General features: G+C 41.1%; 1 protein-coding gene and 1 non-coding gene across 2 annotated transcripts in view; both read right to left on the reverse strand.

Moving 5' to 3' along the window:
• FAT3 (FAT atypical cadherin 3) overlaps positions 1-18,022 on the reverse strand; it is an 813,871-nt gene that overhangs the window by 630,319 nt on the left and 165,530 nt on the right. The gene's annotated exons all lie outside the window — the stretch shown is intronic.
• Positions 3,480-3,586, reverse strand: LOC138427346 (U6 spliceosomal RNA). Its single transcript, XR_011251954.1, has one exon. It is a non-coding gene; the product is annotated as a U6 spliceosomal RNA (small nuclear RNA).

Below are 18,022 nucleotides of genomic sequence, written 5' to 3' on the forward strand. Positions count from 1 at the left end.
CAACAGTGTAGGAGGGTTCCCTTTTCTCCACACCCTCTCCAGCATTTATTGCTTGCAGATTTTTGGATCGCAGCCATTCTGACTGGTGTGAAGTGGTACCTCATTGTGGTTTTGATTTGCATTTCTCTAATAATGAGTGATGTTGAGCATCTTTTCATGTGTTTGTTAGCCATCCGTATGTCTTCTTTGGAGAAATGTCTATTTAGTTCTTTGGCCCATTTTTTGATTGGGTCGTTTATTTTTCTGGAATTGAGCTGCATAAGTTGCTTGTGTATTTTTGAGATTAGTTGTTTGTCAGTTGCTTCATTTGCTATTATTTTCTCCCATTCAGAAGGCTGTCTTTTCACCTTGCTTATATTTTCCTTTGTTGTGCAGAAGCTTTTAATTTTAATTAGATCCCATTTGTTTATTTTTGCTTTTATTTCCAGAATTCTGGGAGGTGGATCATAGAGGATCCTGCTGTGATTTATGTCTGAGAGTGTTTTGCCTATGTTCTCCTCTAGAAGTTTTATAGTTTCTGATCTTACATTTAGATCTTTAATCCATTTTGAGTTTATTTTTGTGTGCGGTGTTAGAAAGTGATCTAGTTTCATTCTTTTACAAGTGGTTGACCAGCTTTCCCAGCACCACTTGTTAAAGAGATTGTCTTTACTCCATTGTATATTCTTGCCTCCTTTGTCAAAGATAAGGTGTCCATATGTGTGTGGATTTATCTCTGGGCTTTCTATTTGGTTCCATTGATCTATATGTCTGTCTTTGTGCCAGTACCATGCTGGCTTGATGACGGTGGCTTTGTAGTAGAGCCTGAAGTCAGGCAAGTTGATTCCTCCAGTTCCATTCTTCTTTCTCAAGATTGCTTTGGCTATTCGAGGTTTTTTGTATTTCCATACAAATCTTGAAATTATTTGTTCTAGTTCTGTGAAAAATGTGGCTGGTAGCTTGATAGGGATTGCACTGAATTTGTAAATTGCTTTGGGTAGTATACTCATTTTCACTATATTGATTCTTCCGATCCATGAACATGGTATATTTCTCCATCTATTAGTGTCCTCTTTGATTTCTTTCATCAGTGTTTTATAGTTTTCTATATATAGGTCTTTAGTTTCTTTAGGTAGACATATTCCTAAGTATTTTATTCTTTTCGTTGCAATGGTGAATGGAATTGTTTCCTTCATTTCTTTTTCTACTTTCTCATTATTCGTGTATAGGAATGCAAGGGATTTCTGTGTATTGATTTTATATCCTGCAACTTTACTATATTCATTGATTAGCTCTAGTAATTTTCTGGTGGAGTCTTTAGGGTTTTCCATGTAGAGGATCATGTCATCTGCAAACAGTGAGAGTTTTACTTCTTCTTTTCCAATTTGGATTCCTTTTATTTCTTTTTCTGCTCTGATTGCTGTGGCCAAAACTTCCAGAACTATGTTGAATAGTAGCGGTGAAAGTGGACACCCTTGTCTTGTTCCTGACTTTAGGGGAAATGCTTTCAATTTTTCACCATTGAGGATAATGTTTGCTGTGGGTTTGTCATATATAGCTTTTATTATGTTGAGGTATGTTCCTTCTATTCCTGCTTTCTGGAGAGTTTTTATCATAAATGGATGTTGAATTTTGTCAAAGGCCTTCTCTGCATCTATTGAGATAATCATATGGTTTTTATTTTTCAATTTGTTAATGTGGTGAATTACATTGATTGATTTGCAGATATTGAAGAATCCTTGCATCCCTGGGATAAAGCCCACTTGGTCATGGTGTATGATCTTTTTAATGTGTTGTTGGATTCTGATTGCTAGAATTTTGTTGAGGATTTTTGCATCTATGTTCATCAGTGATATTGGCCTATAGTTTTCTTTTTTTGTGACATCTTTGTCAGGTTTTGGTACTAGGGTGATGGTGGCCTCATAGAATGAGTTTGGAAGTTTACCTTCCTCTGCAATTTTCTGGAAGAGTTTGAGGAGGATAGGTGTTAGCTCTTCTCAAAATTTTTGGTAGAATTCAGCTGTGAAGCCGTCTGGACCTGGCCTTTTGTTTGCTGGAAGATTTCTGATTACAGTTTCAATTTCCGTGCTTGTGATGGGTCTGTTAGGATTTTCTATTTCTTCCTGGTTCAGTTTTGGAAAATTGTACTTTTCTAAGAATTTGTCCATTTCTTCCACGTTGTCCATTTTATTGGCATACAACTGCTGATAGTAGTCTCTTATGATCCTTTGTATTTCTGTGTTGTCTGTTGTGATCTCTCCATTTTCATTTCTAATTTTATTGATTTGATTTTTCTCTCTTTGCTTCTTGATGAGTCTGGCTAATGGTTTGTCATTTTATTTATCCTTTCAAAGAACCAGCTTTTGGCTTTGTTGATTTTTGCTATGGTCTCTTTTGTTTCTTTTGCATTTATTTCTGCCCTAATTTTTAAGATTTCTTTCCTTCTACTAACTCTGGGGTTCTCCAATTCTTCCTTTTCTAGTTGCTTTAGTTGTAGAGTTAGGTTGTTTATTTGACTTTTTTCTTGTTTCTTGAGGTATGCCTGTATTGCTATGAACTTTCCTCTTAGCACTGCTTTTATAGTGTCCCACAGGTTTTGGGTTGTTGTGTTTTCATTTTCATTAGTTTCTATGCATATTTTGATTTCTTTTTTGATTTCTTCTGTGATTTGTTGGTTATTCAGAAGTGTGTTGTTCAACCTCCATATGTTGGAATTTTTAATAGTTTTTCTCCTGTAATTGAGATCTAATCTTAATGCATTATGGTCAGAAAAGATGCTTGGAATGATTTCGATTTTTTTGAATTTATCAAGTTTAGATTTATGGCCCAGGATGTGATCTATCCTGGAGAAGGTTCCGTGAGCACTTGGAAAAAAGGTGAAATTCATTGTTTTGGGGTGAAATGTCCTATAGATATCAATTAGGTCTAACTGATCTAATGTATCATTTAAAGTTTGCGTTTCTTTGTTAATTTTCTGTTTAGTTGATCTGTCCATAGGTGTGAGTGGGGTATTAAAGTCTCCCACTCTTATTGTGTTATTGTTGATTTCCCTTTTCATACTTGTTAGCATTTGTCTTACATATTGCGGTGCTCCTATATTGGGTGCATATATATTTATAATTGTTATATCTTCTTCTTGGATTGTTCCTTTGATCATTATGTAGTGGCCTTCTTTGTCTCTTCTCACAGCCTTTGTTTTAAAGTCTATTTTATCGGATATGAGTATTGCCACTCCCGCTTTCTTTTGGTCTCTATTTGCGTGGTATATCTTTTTCCAGCCCTTCACTTTCAGTCTGTATGTGTCCCTTGTTTTGAGGTGGGTCTCTTGTAAGCAGCATATAGAGGGGTCTTGTTTTTGTTTCCATTCGGCCAGTCTTTGTCTTTTGGTTGGGGCGTTCAACCCATTTACGTTTAAGGTAATTATTGATAAGTATGATCCCATTACCATTTACTTTATTGTTTTGGTTTCGGGTTTATACACCCTTTTCGTGTTTCCTGTCAAAAATATGGAATGCTTCACGAATTTGTGTGTCATCTTTGCGCAGGGGCCATGCTAATCTTCTCTGTATCGTTCCAATTTTAGTATATGTGCTGCCGAAGCGAGCACAAAATATACAATTTTAAAACAAAAAAAAAACAGTTCATCAACTCATTATTTTTCAGCTAGCTGGCTATCTGCTCGAACAAAATGTATAGGTTTATTCTTTCAAAGTCAGATCAAAGGTGCTTCAGAAATATAACATCTTTCTTTTATCACTAATGGGAAGATAAAGCAAGATGTGGTTTTATCCTTGAAACTCACCTCCTGGATTTATGATAACATAAATCCCAGTCCCTAAGATTCCTCCTTCTCTTTTAACCATGGGGTCCCTGAATCACATGGCTATACTCTGTGCTTAGGAACAATAGAAACAGAAGATAGAAGACAGACTGGTGGTCGGCAGGTGAGGGGGAGAGGGGACTGAGAGTCCCTGCTCAGTGAGTACCCGGTTTGGAACTAGAAAGAGGTCTTGGCTGTACCACAGTGTGAATGCCACCAGATCCAGCACTTGAAAATGGTAAATTTCATGTTATGTGAGTTTCACCTCGGTACAACAAAAGCCAAAATCAAAACCAGGAAGATGCCCATGTTTCCCTAAGGACATCATCCCTCGAACAGCTCATGGACAGAAAGAGGTCAGCTGGGGTAGGGAGCGTGGAGCAGAGTCTATATTCTGGCACCTGCACGTGGAGATATGACCCCCCACCCCTCTCCCAACCCGTGAACGAATTCTAGCTGCTAAATCAAAGACTGGTGTGTTACCAAGACATTCTCTCTCAAAAGGGAGCTTCCTTAAAGAGAAACAGATCTGGGTTTTGCCTCAGCTCTGTGAAAGTGTTAGTCACTCATTCGTGTCCAACTCTTTGCAACCCCATGGATTATATTCCACCAGGCTCCTCTGTCCATGGGCTTCTCCAGGTGAGAATACTGGAGTGGGTTGTCATTCCCTTCTCCAGGGGATCTTCTCAACCCAGGGACTGAACCCAGGTCTCCTGCATTGCAGGCGGACTCTTTATGATCTGAGCCACCAGGGCAGCCTATGAAGACAGCTAAATTATACTGTCTATCCTTAACCCTGAAGGGTGGGTGATAATTATGCCTGTGGCTGTCAAGGTCACATGGGCGCCACCTCATGTAGGGAGGCACAGTTAACACGGTTTCTTTCAGGGTGCTCAAAAAAGAAGAAAAGAAACAGCTGTATAATCACAGGAGATAGATCAAGCAGACAGCCAAGTCAGCCAGGAAAAGGGTGACGGAGCCACACTGAATAGCCACAAAACACTGAAGGCCACAGGGCAAGTGTGATGTCCACATCCCAGGTACAGACTGTGCACTCCAGCTATTAGCAAGAAGCACAGTAAGTGTCAAAGGTCACAAAGGTCAAATGGGAATTGTGAGGATAAGAGATGCCACTCCTTGTAACAGACACGCTCACATTTGTTTTCAACCTGAACCTTTCCTGCATATCATTCCTGTTATAAAATTTAACCCCATTTATCTTGAGAACAGATCTTCACCTGTACTTTTTGTTCCTGGCTCTTCCTTGCACACACACACACACACACACACACACAGAGGAATCTGATTAGATGATGGCATTCCATCCCAACAATGTCATCAAGCAATGGTGCTATCCCTCTTGTCTCATGGTTAATTCCTCCGAATGTTCTTCCAGTGATGACCTAAACAGCCCCTTCAACCTGACCTCACCTCCCAGCCCCATCCTGGGACATCCATCTTTCAGAACTTGCTCTGATTCTTTGTCGAGCTTCTTCCTTCCTCAAACAGAGAGAACTTCACCCCATATTCTTTTGCTCCAAAGACCCTATTCTAGTCATGTTGGCAATTCTAAAACAGTGATAAAGTTCAAACCCAAATGCACGATTTTGCTTTTTTTTTTCTGATACTTAGGTTGTTTTTGACAATATCAGTGAAGACTCTCACCCTGAGTATAAACAGATGAAGAAGCCAAAGCTAACGGCTGACCTGCAAACCTCTCTCTCATTGGTCCACAAGAGTCTCTTGGCTAACAGAAAATGAACCGCCCTAGCCCAGAGTATCAGGCTGCTTTCTCATCTCTCACTCAATATATTCAATTTGGTGGGGGCCAACCCAGAATAATCTGCCTTGGTCTGGGTTAGCACCAGTGAGAACTGCCTGGCCTGTACAGAAGAGATGATTCCCCGTCTGTGAGGACCATTTTCTTGGCCGCATTAAACAATGTAACTCATCAAAACTAGTATACACTACCTGTCAGAAAAAAAGGAGTCATGGCTTGGTAAATATAGAAATGTTTGATAACTGAATGCTCTTGTGTTTCAAATATATGTTTCAGCCTTTGGGGTCAGGTACAACTGAGCACCATTAATTTCCATTACATTCCTTTTGGAGTGAGAAAGGCTAAAGAATACATATAAGGAATCTTGACCATGGATGATATATAAAATAACTCATTTAGTATATATACAAAATCAGTTGTGGAACAAGCTTGAAACCATGCTATTCTAAGAAGAAAAGTAGATTATTTCCTGCTGAAGAAGAAGGTAGAATTAAGGAAAAGACAAATTGTTAAAGAAGTCACAGGAGTTTTGTCAATAGAAAGCACATGGATGGGAGGATGGTTGGCGGGTGACAAAAACCTAACTTTGAAAAACAGTAAGGTACTTTTGCAAAGAAACAGCAGAAGAAGGCAACGCACATAAAGTAGAAGCTGAGGATGAAGATACTTTTTTAAAAAATGCCCAAAAGAGAGTGGTGAAATTGGAGGCCCTTGGCCCAGTGGAAATAGTATGGAATACATTAGATAACAACCACTGCCTGAAATGATCCCAAAGTGCCGGCCAGGGTATGAGGCAGCAGCTGCTGAAAGAGACAGGGATGTGCAGGGCGTGGTGAGCGGAAGTTGCCAGTAATAAGCTGATAGGGCCTTACTGAAAAAACAGAGTGGAGAAAATAAAGATAAAGGAATTATGTGGAGGACAAAGTCCTTCAGATAACAGAGTCAGCCTAAGACATGGCCAAGAGGACATGAAACAGGAGAAGCATCCAGGGGACGAGAAAGCATGGGAATCAGAGAGGACGCTTACTCAGAAGCGGCGGCAGGAGCTTCCCCGCTGGCTGAATGGTGAGAACTCTGGCTGCCACTGCAGGGGGACTGAGCTCACCCTCTGCTCAGAGAACTAAGATCTCACATGGCTTTTCATGTGCCCAAAATATTTTCAAACAGTGATGGGCAGTTCTGTGGACGTTTTTTTTTTTTTTGGTTTTTCCTTTTGGCTCTGTTTGGGTGCGGAGAAAGAATGATTAAATACAAGCTAAAAAACCCTACTGGGGTCAATGGGACAATGAAAAGTTATTACAAAGTAAAACTACTTTTAAATATAGCCTATTTTTATTTTTGTCTCTACCTTCAATAACTAGGAGAAAACAAGGCATGGATCTCCAGCACTGGCAAGGAAGCTCTTCAGGAGAGCATTTGTGTCTCAATTTTTTAATCTACATACTGGTTATTCAAAACTTTGAACCACAGTAGAACAAGAAAGCTCCTGGGTCAAATCCCCACCCGCTCAGAGGTGAAGCTGATTACCAGAAAACATGTCTCCTTCACCTCATCCAACCTTTGCAAGGAATGAGACAGAAATGCAGAGCTGAGGCTGGAGGTACACAGCCAGCCCTTTCCTTTTCCTTTTCTTCCAAAAACCCCCACTCAAGCTCTGACTGGTGAGCACAGGACACAACTGTGCTTAAGAAATAAATCTTTGGAAATCCTTCGTGGTGTGTATACCTATACCTAGATCTAGCATCTGGAGAAGGCAATGGCACCCCACTCCAGTACTCTTGCCTGGAGAATCCCATGGATGGAAGTGCCTGGTGGGCTGCAGTCCATGGGGTCGCGAAGAGTCGGACACAACTGAGTGACTTCACTTTCACTTTTCACTTTCATACATTGGAGAAGGAAATGGCAACCCACTCCAGGGTTCTTGCCTGGAGAATCCCAGGGACAGGGGAGCTTGGTGGGCTGCCGTCTATGGGGTCGCACAGAGTCAGACCCAACTGAAGCAACTTAGCAGCAGCAGCAGCAGACTTAGCATCTGTTGGTAGATAATTGCATTGCTTCCAAGTCTTGATACTGCAGATAGCACTGTCTATGAACACTGTGGTGCATGTATCTTTTCAGTCTTCTCCAGACATATGCCCAGGAGTAGGATTGTTGGATTAGGAGTACGGGATTAACAGATACAAACTATTACACACAAAATAGATAAACAACAAGGATTTACTGTATAATACAGGAAACTACATTCAGTATCTTATAATATTCTATAATGGAAAATCTGAAATACACACACACACACACACATATATATAACTGAGTCATTTTACTGTATACCTGAAACTAACACAATGTTGTAAATCACCTACATTTCGATATTTTTTTTTAAAGCGAAAAAAAGAAAAATAACTCCTGCCAAAGGAGCTTACAATTAATCAGAAAGAATAAGATAGATACATAGCTGATGCTGAACTAAGATGAGAGATATAGTTCAAGCTGGGCCTATACTCCCAAATCTTGCACATGCCTGGCTAATCCAACAAAATCACAGAGCTAGCTGGAAACAGTTCAGTATCTTGGTATTATGAGTATAAAAATGTTTTGAAAAAGTTTTGTCATCTGCCCTCTGGGCAGCTGAACAGAATCTTGATACATACAGTTTTATTTCCTAGGTAAATTTGGAGCACAGTTGGATTTTTAAAAATTATTCCTATATAAACTATTAAGTTTAACCACCAGTAATAACTCCTATTGCTGCCTGAGAGTTCCTGGAAGAAAAATATAATTAAACTTTGAAACTGGATTGTTCAAACCGATAGTCTTAAAAATTACATATTGATAAACACAAGAAGAGGCAACATGTTGGAAAAATGAAGTATTTGGGCAAGTCACCAAACCATCTTGTGCCTCATTTGTAAAATGGAGAGAGGGTAATAACTCACAGGATACTGCAACAATAAATGAGATGGCACACCCAGCAACACCTTTAAAACCCTTTATCATTACACTGTTACATGTTCTCATTCAACTTGTGGTATTCAACCACAGATGGTGGTCAGAAACATGTTTTGCTATGCATGAACTCTTCTTGGGTTTTATTCGTTTCTTTTTATCCATATGTGTACAGAACACACAGGTCTAAAAATTTGTACCTCAATATTCTTAAGCCTTTAAAGCTGCTTGCAATTGAAAGTCATATTTTTAATGTCTGCTGAAGGGAATTTATACTGTATTTATGGCCTGGACATAATCATTACCTTCCAATAAAAGTGACTCATTATATAAAAAGCAATTTTCAACCATGAGCTTCTAGGATATACTTGCTTACTAAAGGAAATCCAGTGACTTCCTGCTCAGTATTTTTCTGCATTTCTTACTACAGTTATTTGGGGTTCATATGTTTATTCAAGATCTACCAAATCTGAGCGACTCACAGACACTGAAAGACAGAAAATAACAAGAAACATATAAGCAAAGAAAACCACACTCGTTATCTGAAGTGAGAAATGCTAGGATCCATCTGAGAGGGACAGAGAACTTCTGATCTTCATTCAGCTTCTGGTTAGAAGCTGAAACACGGCAGTGCTGCTATTTCCAACATCTTCATTAAGAATCCCATGGGCCAACTAGGAAAGACTCCCCAGCAAGCAGAGAAATCTTCCTGAGTGACAGGGCATCTACTCATAAACCCGGGTACCAAGCTCTTCGTGTTAACTGAGCATCCGAGGTCCCCAGAACGCTTCAGTGTCTGTCCCAGAACCAATCCCACCTGCACGCTCCCACCCGTGTGCTTTCCCACTGCAGCCCTGGCAGCCTGAGACCAGCACTGGCAACTAGACAAAGTGACGGTTTAATTTTACCAAAGGGCTGGAAATGCAACCTCACAGCTGGAGAAACTGCATTGAGTTTGATGAGAACAAAGAAAGCAGAAGCCTCTCCCTTTCACCAACCCACACTAGTGGCCTGGCCAGCCAGTTTTAGCAGAGAATTTTCAGCAGCCCAGTGTTCTCCCAGCGAAGCCAGTGGAACAGGGCTGGGCATCACTGGGTTTATCAGGCACTGCGAGAAGCCAGAGGGGGAAGTGCGGTGCTCATGCTTTTCACAGCTCCCTAACACTTTAGAATGACACTGCTACTGTTTCTATTTTAACGTGTCGTGTTCTAATGTTGGACTTATTTAATCTCACCCCAAACAGCACAGTAATTGCAGAGCAGAAATCCACTTTGGGAAAAGGAGTGTTTGCATATGCTAATGATTTCCAGAGTTCTGCGACTAAAAACTGAGCATGTGTGATTTAAAAAGAAAAGTATGTCCTGCCCTTTGCTTCAAATGATAGGTGCGATGTTTTTAGGTCAGTAAACAACAGAATGTAAAATAAGCTGCAAAATATCATAAAGCATGGTCACCCAGGATCCTCACATGTATAAAGCGCACAGTCAACTCTGGGGTCAGCTGTTCTAGTAAAAGATGATGTCTGCTTATGGCCAAGTCGGTGACTCCACATCTCAGTAGTAAATATGGTTAACAATGACAACCTAAGACTCACAGCACCTTCTGAATCATGGAAACAGATCTCAGGAGATAGCAGCACATGACTGCAAGTCCTGGGTTCCAGGCTCAGCTGTGCCACTGACCGTTTGGGGATGGTAGATAAGTCGCTTTATCTCAATAAGTCTCATCATCCTCAAATTTCAAAGCAGGGCCCTGGACTAAATATGCTCCAGAGAATCATCAAAGAGTGTTTAAATATCCAGTTCAATTATAATTTTGGCCAAAAAAGGGATATTAAATTACTCAAATTCTTTGAAAATTAGTAATTTAGGTACAGGGTATATACATGTTTCTTTTATTAAACAGGACAGCACACTTCCTCTTTCCCCACAGGCATGCCTTATCCTCCCAACTAGAATAGAAATTCTCCAAGCAAGGCACCGAGCACCTCACCCAGCAGCTAAGACATCACACCTGATACAGCATCTGCTCCGTTCGACAGTTTGAAAGACAATGAGTGAGCGAGTGCTTAGTTGTTCAGTCATGTCTGTCTCATTGTGGCCCCATGGACTGTAGGCTTCTGGGTTCCTCTGCCAATGGAATTTTCTAGGGAAGAATACTAGAGTGGATTCTCCTCCAGGGGATCTTCCTGACCCAGGGATCAAACCCAGGTCTCTTGCATTGCAGGAGGATTCTTTCCTGATTGTGCCACTGGAAAAGCCCCTTAAAGACAACACATTTAATAAAAATCAAAGTAGAGTTGCTATAAAACAGTATTCAGAAAAACAGACTCTAGAAGGAGGATGGGAAATAACTGTATCATTACCAAGGTAAATATATTTTCCTCTTAAGATGTGGGCATGTCGGGATTAAAAATGAAGTCTGAGATGGATCAGACTTCCCTGGCTCAGACTGGTAAAGAATCCACCTGCCAATGCAGTAAACCTGGGTTCAGTCTGGGTCGGGACGCCGCCATGGAGAAGGAAATGGCAACCCACTCCAGTATTCTTGGCTGGAAAATCTCATGGACAAAGGAGCCTGGTGAACTACAGTCCATGGGGTTGCAAAGAGTCAAACAGGACTGAGCAATTAACACATACACATTGACATCAAGACTTCCGAGTCACTGGAAAATACTTTAAAATAGGATACTTCTGGGTTGAACAAATCTGCATTTACAATTGTGTCTTTTAAATTACACTCCTCCTACAGTTCCTAGTGGTTTTGTTAATCATGAAGAGCAGTTATCAGAGTTTGTCTGTGACCATCAGCCAAGTTTGTGCCCTGTCTTTCTTGCCTTCCTGCAAGCTGAAGTAACAAGCTTCCACATCTAAAACACCTCTATGACTCAATCCAGAGGCTGTCTTAGTGAGGCCTTCTCTGAAACCCTCTGCTACCTACACACATTCTTTCTTCCTTCCTCGAGGATTTTTTTAGGTGCTTAGCACTTAAACACAACAACACATTGCATGTTATACTTATCTTGATTATTATCCATTTCTCCATTAGAATGTTACAAGGATAAGGATTTTTGTCCACTTGACTCACTGGTCTAACTTGGTGCCTAGAACAAAGCTCATCACATAGTAGGTGCTTAATATATACAATATATAATGGCATGCCTTATCTGATACTATCAAATATATAACATATTATACCTTTATAACATATGCTATTATATGATATATATTATGTGTTATATAGTATGTTTGGGGGGGGCTTTCCCAGTGGCTCAGTGGTAAAGAATCTGCCTGCAATGAAGTAGACGCAGGAGATATGGGTTCAGTCCCTGGGTTGGGAAGATCCCCTGGAGGAGGGCACGGCAACCCACTCCAGTATTCTTGCCTGGAGAATCCCATGACAGAGGAGCCTGGCGGGCTACACTCCATGGGGTCACAAAGAGTTAGAACATATTATAAATGTATTTAATATGTGTTATAGTCCTCTTATATGATCATTACATTAAATATGACATGTATAATATGCAGCACATATTATAAGGGGTTGCTGAATATTGCAGATATTCCTTTTAAGCTCCTAGCAACAAAGGCACATGAGAAAACGGGTGCACAGGGCCAGGGTGGGGGTGGGGGAGGCATTTTTCTAAGAGGCCCCAACATGGGGGCTCCAGGGGCAGTGTGTGGTCAGGACAAGGACAAGGACTCTGAAGTGAGATGATCCTTGGCTCTGCTACTCGTAGCTTTTTGAAATTAAGCAAGTTATCCAACCTCTCTAAACCTCAGTTCCCACACCCGTAAGTCTAGGGTCATGAGACCCTGGCCATAAGCTTAATGTGTGGACTGCATGGGTTCCAGTACGTGACACACCCTGCAGAGAATCTAACAGACGAAACAGGGCTAGGTGGTGGTGGTGGTCCCAGCGAGGAGGACAACGGAGATGATTACACTGTGACAAGGAATGAGATGGGGATGCAGGCGAAGCAGACACCCTTTCATGGCACCCTCAGACCTTAGACTCTCTTCTCCCTCCCCTGCATTTCTAGCCCCCAGACTCATGCACACACAGACGGTTGATAAAACAGCACTCAGGTTTCAAGAAAGGAGAGGTGTTGCAAAGAGGTTTGGCACACATCAATCAAAGATCTGGAGCGCTGGCAGTTCTTCCAGGGCCATTCTTCGCACCCAGGGGTCAAAGAAACAGGAACCATGACACCCGCACAAAACAGATCCACTGGGGAAAGTGCCATTTTGGGTAATGGAGTTTTCCAGGCATCTACGTAGGCATCACAATACTATGGGTTGTGTTTCTTTCTGCTTAGCTTTGTTTTGACCAAAACTCTTTCCCAAATACATTGAAATTCTCTGCCCAGCCTCTGTGTACTGCCAAGATCCATTAAGCTCAGCCCCATCCACTACCCACCCCAACAGAGTTGAGGAGTTGATGCCCCAGGTGGCAGATCTGATCAATAGAAGGTCAAACAGGGAAAGAATCAAGAGAAGAGCTGCTTGTCCTTCCCTCCATCTCCAGGCTGAGGGGCCCAAGATGCAGAGGTTCCATGTGACCTCCCTAGAGACAAGCAGGGTGACGGAGAAACAGGCTGGCACTTTTTGTAAAGCTGTGACCAATTAAATTACACACTCATTTATATTTGGCCTCCCTTTCTGCAGGTCTTGACTTCCTTTTTGCCCGCATATGTGTTCCCCTGGGACTGCACCCTTAATAAACATTAACATGTGCTGTAATTTTTGCCTTGGGCTCTGTTTCCTGAGGAATCTGGGCCTCTGCGATGATTGGGACTCTTCATTATAATGACCAGCTCTTATACTGGCTTCTAATGAAGTCATGGGCTCCCTTTGGGTCAGCCCTCAAGGAGACACTTCGCTGTTTATCCAGCAAGTGTCTGAAGTGTAGGGAAGTGATTAAGAGCTCAGATCGGGGCTAGCCTGCCTCATTCAAATCCCAGCTTTATCACAAGCTGGGAAACCTGGACAAGTAACTGAAAACCAAGCTTTTGTTTCTTCATCCTTAGATGTGGGTAAGCAAGTAACGACCTCATGGAATCCTCGTGAAAAGGAAATGATTTAATACTTTCTAATGCCTGACACACAATTAACCTTCAATGAGGGTTAGCCACTGAGTTCTCTCACTGTCTGATTAACAGGCTTAATCCTCATCGTTGCTACTATGCCACCATACAGCAATCCTCTCTGGTATACAATCTCTAAGACACTAGAGGATCATATTTATGGAATCTATAAAAATGGTGCTGATGAACCCATCTGCTGGGCAGGAACAGAGTCACAGATATGGAGAACAGACTTGTGGACACATCACGGGGGAGGAGAGGGACAAACTGAGAGGGGAGCACTAACATATATATGGGCTTCCCTGGTGGCTCAGAGGTTAAAGCGTCTGCCTCCAATGTGGGAGACCTGGGTTCGATCCCTGGGTCGGTAAGATCCCTAGGAAAGTAAGACAGCTAGTGCGAAGCCATTGTAAATACAGGGAGCTCATCTTGGTGCTCTGGGAGGACACAGAGGGGAAGGACAGGAAGGCAGAGGGAGATCCAAGAGGGAGGGGATATAGGGCTATACATGGCTGACCTAGTGTTCATGTATGGAAGGGAGAGCTTGACCATAAAGGAGGCTGAGCACTGAGGAACTGATGCTTTTGAACTGTGGTGCTGGAGAAAACTCTTGAGAGTCCCTTGGACTGCAAGGAGATCCAACCAGTCCATCCTAAAGGAAATCAGTCCTGAATATTCATTGGAAGGACTGATGCTGAAGCTGAAACTCCAATACTTTGGCCACCTGATGTGAAGAGCTGACTCACTGGAAAAGACCCTGATGCTGGGAAAGATTGAGGGCAGGAGGAGAAGGGGATGACAGAGGATGAGATGGTTGGGTGGCATCACCTTCTCAATGGACCTGAGTTTGAGCAAGCTTCGGGAGTTGGTGATGGACAGGGGGCCTGGCGTGCTGTAGTCTATGGGGTCACAAAGAGTCGGATACAAATGAGTGACTGAACAACAATGGCTGATTCACAACGTTGTACAGCAGAAACCAACAAAACATTGCAAAGCACTTATATTCCAATAAAAAAAAGAGAGAATTCTAGCTTACTAGAATTGTGTGCAAAGTAGAACTAAATAAGATCCAGGAAAAAATGCAAGAGTTAATGTATGTCAGAACAAATTATTTTTAAAGTCTTGTAAAAGGCTCCCCACAGCAATTTTTCTTTACACTCTGCTTCTTGATTATATTCTACCAAATTATCAAGTTCCAAATTAGCTAACTGTACATTTTTGAGTCATGTGGTGTGACTGTGGAGCAAGAATTCTGCCTTAGCATTAGCACCATTGAGTGCCTACCTTGTGTTAGCTGTGAAACACAGGAGTTTAGTGACCATAAATGAAAGTGTGACTCATTCTGATTATTTGCCTTCTTGAATAAAACTACCAGACAGACAGATGGACAAAGACTGCACTTTTAGCAATTAGGACAATGTTTTAGGAAATTGTTATCCAAAACTAATCACCATGTTTTCAATGCAAGGCTTATTCAGTCTAATCATGTGGCAAAAATTTCTTTAGCAGTATCCTCAAGGTGTGAGAAAGAAATACAGAACGCTACCCAGGTTTGGGGAGAGATACTGATATGTATGAGAGCAGAGGATGAATATACACAAAAGAAGGCTTTAGCCTTGCTTTCCATCACCACAGTCTCACTCAGGATCTCAGGGTCTCATGCTGGCTCATGTATGACACGATATCCCAAGTATAGAATTCTCTATCAAAGCTGATCTCGTCAATGTTTATTTTTATTAATAAGACTTTATCAAAGTACAGTGATGGAAATTAGGAACATCCTACCAATGACAGCAGCCCATGGGGATGGAAATGACCAATTGTGAGATGTGCTGCTGACATGTACAATATAATAGTAATATATTAGATTGTCAAAAAACAGTGTAATAATAATCTGGAGGCCTTCCCTGGAGGTCCAGGGGCTAAACTCCATGCTCCTAATGCAGGGGGTCTGGGTTCAATCCTTGGTCAAGGAACTACCCTACATGCTACCCCTAAGAGTTTGCATGCTGCAAATAAGACCTGGTGCAGCCTAAATAAATTTTATATATATATATATATATATATATATATAGAGAGAGAGAGAGAGAGAGAGAGAGAGGGAGAGAGAGAGAGAGAATGACGCATGAAGTGTTAGTCACTCAGTCCTTTGACTCTTTGCAACCCCATGGACTATAGCCCGCCAGGCTCCTCTGTCCACAGGATTTCCCAGGCAAGAATATTGGAGTGGGTAGCCATTCCTTTTTCCAGGGGATCTTCCCGACCCAGGGATCAAACCTGGGTCTCTTGCATTGCAGGCAGATATGTTACTGTGTGAGCCACCAGGGAAGCCCGTGTGTGTGTGTGTGTGTGTGTGTGTGTGTGTGTGTGTGTGTGTGTGTGTGTAAAATGCCAAAATTATAGTTAAGTGAAACCCCTAAGAATTCAGGAGAAACTTCAAAGTCATGCTTTTAGGATAAGATGAGTTGAAGATAAGGAACTCTGTGACAACCATTAGGACAGCTCTCAAAGGCCATTTTTCTTGGCTTCCAAGAAAAACTGGTATATTCTTTCTAGTAAATTCCCAAATAGGAGTTAAAAAAAGAGTTGGGCCCAAGGAATAATGGCAATTCCCCCAGCAGCCAACCACTCAGAGAAAGCAGTGCACTCAAGACCATCTTTCTTGAACCCTCAGACTTATCCTTCGAGTGCTGCTTTGGCCACATGACTTCAGGGCACCTTCTTTAGATACTTGGAGATACCAGGGAACCTGGATCCACTCACTTGCAACCTTGATCTTATGACCTTTGCAATGTTATGTTTGTTGGCTCAATAACACACTAGAGTGACAAGAACCTTAAACCTGGTCTAGGTGTCAGCAAACTACAAATCAACACTAGACTTTGTGGCCTGGCCCAGCTCCAATAACCCTCCAGTCCTTCCCACCAATGACCTTAAAAATGTCAGAAAAAAAATGTTCATTTACCAGTACTCATCACAGATGCACATTTAATATGAAGCCATCAAAGCTTCCAAGCCCCAGGGAGAATCCAAGTAATGGTTCACAAGATTACGCATTTGGCACTAGTGGTAAAGAATCCGCCTGCCAACGCAGGAGACATAAGAGATTCAGGTTGGATCCCTGAGTGGGGAAGTTCCCTTGAAGTAGGAAATGGCAACCCACTCCAGTATCGTTGTTGGGAAATTTCATGGACAGAGGAGCCTGGTGGGATATAGTCGATGGGGTCTCAGAGTTGGAAAAGACTGAAACAACTTAGGGATCTAAGTGAGAATGAGTTGAAGATACATTAGGCTTGCATTTAATGGCTCACCATCAATGCCACATATAGACAAATTGTTACCAGCTGCCCAGGGTAGGAACGGCTTACCAAAAGCCTTTTCCTACCCATTGCACTGAAACAGCCAGCTCTGTAGCACAGATGTGACAGGACAGAGCTTGCATCACCACACAATCACAACCTGGGGTGACCAGTATAAGAATTACGGCCACTGGGGAGGAGAAATTAGGGACCAGAGGTACAGAGCCAGGAGCTAGCCTGTGGAAAATTCCGCAATCTTTAGACATGCAAGCTTTTAATTGGAAGATTTGGTTCTGAAAGTTTTCTCCTGAAAAGAAGCATACAAATTTTAAGTGCACCATAAGTTATTTCTTTTGGTTGATTAGATTCTCAGAAATGGAAATTACTAGAATGTTTTTTTGTTTGTTTACAGAGCACAGACCTATAGCAGTCAGTTATTATTAACAGCAAGTAGATCTAAAACAGTTTATATGAGAAATAAACTTGACAAGAGATTTTTTTCAACTTTGACAGCAACGGAGAAAATACATATAGCACTATCAATAACAAGCTGTGTCTCTAGAAAAACATTTCTAAACTCTGAATAAAAAAATTTCAATCAACCACACTGGGAGAAAAATAATGTTTCTGAACTTTTTATAGAAACAATTATAAGATTATTATCTTATAAGAGGCAATCAAAGAAAAAATGCAACCAAAAAGTATATGGGAAAAAATGTATTAGAAATGTGTGGTAGATACTTTATAAAATACAAACAAAATATTATATAATTATAAATTGCATTTATATTTAAAATAAATATAAAATATAAACAAAATATATTTTTTCTGAGATTTGTGATACATGTGTTTGTTGACTTTCAAACTCATGAATTACTGTTATTTCTTTCCTCATTCTAAGCAAATATAAAAACTTTGCAGTCATACTGTTTATACTTTTTCCTCAAAGAAGCCACCCAAATTGTATGAGTTTCAAGCTTCATAAATCCTCGATCTATTTCTGGGGTTATGCATTCCTTGACAATTAAGCCTTGCTGATATATCATCATCAACTGACTTTAATGCTCTGGTTATCTCTCAGACTGTCCTTTCTCCAACTGGAATTTGTAAAA

The sequence above is a fragment of the Ovis canadensis genome, chromosome 21 (genome assembly GCF_042477335.2).
Source record: "Ovis canadensis isolate MfBH-ARS-UI-01 breed Bighorn chromosome 21, ARS-UI_OviCan_v2, whole genome shotgun sequence".
Taxonomy (NCBI): domain Eukaryota; kingdom Metazoa; phylum Chordata; class Mammalia; order Artiodactyla; family Bovidae; genus Ovis; species Ovis canadensis.